We start from the raw sequence: 1,535 nt of genomic DNA on the forward strand, positions 1-1,535 counted from the left end.
TGTTACTTAGTTTTTATTTCATAATCATAAACTTAACTCTGCAATCCAGCTAGGCATGGGAGAGAACAAGGAAAACATGGAACCCAAAGGGAACTGCAGCGAGAGCACAAAGATTCTAGGATACTGCGAGTAAATGGGGTGGAGGGGTGCTCTCCTGAGCTACAGAAGGAATGGTCTGGTGGTTAAGATAAAACACAAGTCAAACTTATTCGAGTTGTCCACAATCAGCAATGGTGATCTTCTTGCTGGTCTTGCCATTCCTGGACCCAAAGCGCTCCATGGCCTCCACAATATTCATGCCTTCTTTCACTTCGCCAAAGACCACATGCTTGCCATCCAACCACTCAGTCTTGGCAGTGCAGATGAAAAACCGGGAACCATTTGTGTTGGGTCCAGCATTTGCCATGGACAAGATGCCAGGACCTGTATGCTTTAAGATGAAGTTCTCATCTTCAAATTTCTCCCCATAGATGGACTTGCCACCAGTGCCATTATGGCATGTGAAGTCACCACCCTGACACATAAACCCTGGAATAATTCTGTGAAAGCAGGAACCCTTATAACCAAATCCTTTCTCTCCAGTGCTCAGAGCACGAACATTTTCTGCTGTTTTTGGAACCTTGTCTGCAAACAGCTCGAAGGAGACGCGGCCCAAGGGCTCGCCGTCGACGGCAATGTGGAAGAACACGGTAGGGTTGACCATGGCTAGTAGTACAGGACTTTCCTCGGCGGCAGCGTCTGCAAAGCCTCTACTTTTAGTTTTTTGAGGAACTTCCAAACTGTTCTCCATAGTGGTTGTACTAATTTACATTCTCATCAACAGTGTACACCTTTTTTACACATTCTTGCCAACATTTGTTATTGCCTGTCTTTTGGATATAAGCCATTTTAATTGGGGTGAGATGATATCTCCTTGTAGTTTTGATTTGCATTTCTCTGATGATCAATGATGTTGAGCATCTTTTCATATGCCCATTTGCCATTCATATGTCTTCTTTTGAGAAATGTCTTCAAATGTTTTGCTCAGTTTTTTATTGGATCATTAGATTCTTTCCTATAGAGTTGTTTGAATTCCTTATATATTCTGGTTATTAGTCCTTTGTCAGATGGGTAGTTTGCATATGTTTTCTCCCATTCTGTGGGTTGTCTCTTACTTTGTTGATTGTATCCTTTGCTGTGCAGAAGTTTTAACTTAATGTGATCCTATTTATCCATTTTTGCTTTGGTTGCCTGTGCTTGTGGGGTGTTACTCAAGAAATACCCGATACCCTGGGGCCAATGGACATTGCCCATACCAATGTCCTGCAGAGTCTCCTAGATATTTTCTTATAGTAGTTTCCTAGTTTGAGGTCTGAGATTTAAGTCTTTAATTCATTTTGATATGATTTTTGTATATGATGAGAGATGGGGTCTAGTTTCAGTCTTCTGCATATGGATATCCAGTTTTCCACACATCATTTATTAAAGAGACTGTCTTTTCCCCCGTGTATGTTCTTGGCACCTTTGTTGAAAATTAGTTCACTGTAGGTATATGG

General features: G+C 41.6%; 1 pseudogene across 1 annotated transcript; it reads right to left on the minus strand.

The window, feature by feature from the left end:
• Positions 1-9: 9 nt before the first annotated feature.
• Positions 10-743, minus strand: LOC112617267 (annotated as a pseudogene). The gene has a single exon (XR_003117881.1). The product of XR_003117881.1 is annotated as a peptidyl-prolyl cis-trans isomerase A pseudogene (transcript).
• Positions 744-1,535: the final 792 nt, after the last annotated feature.

The sequence above is a fragment of the Theropithecus gelada genome, unplaced genomic scaffold (genome assembly GCF_003255815.1).
Source record: "Theropithecus gelada isolate Dixy unplaced genomic scaffold, Tgel_1.0 HiC_scaffold_15987, whole genome shotgun sequence".
Lineage (NCBI taxonomy): Eukaryota > Metazoa > Chordata > Mammalia > Primates > Cercopithecidae > Theropithecus > Theropithecus gelada.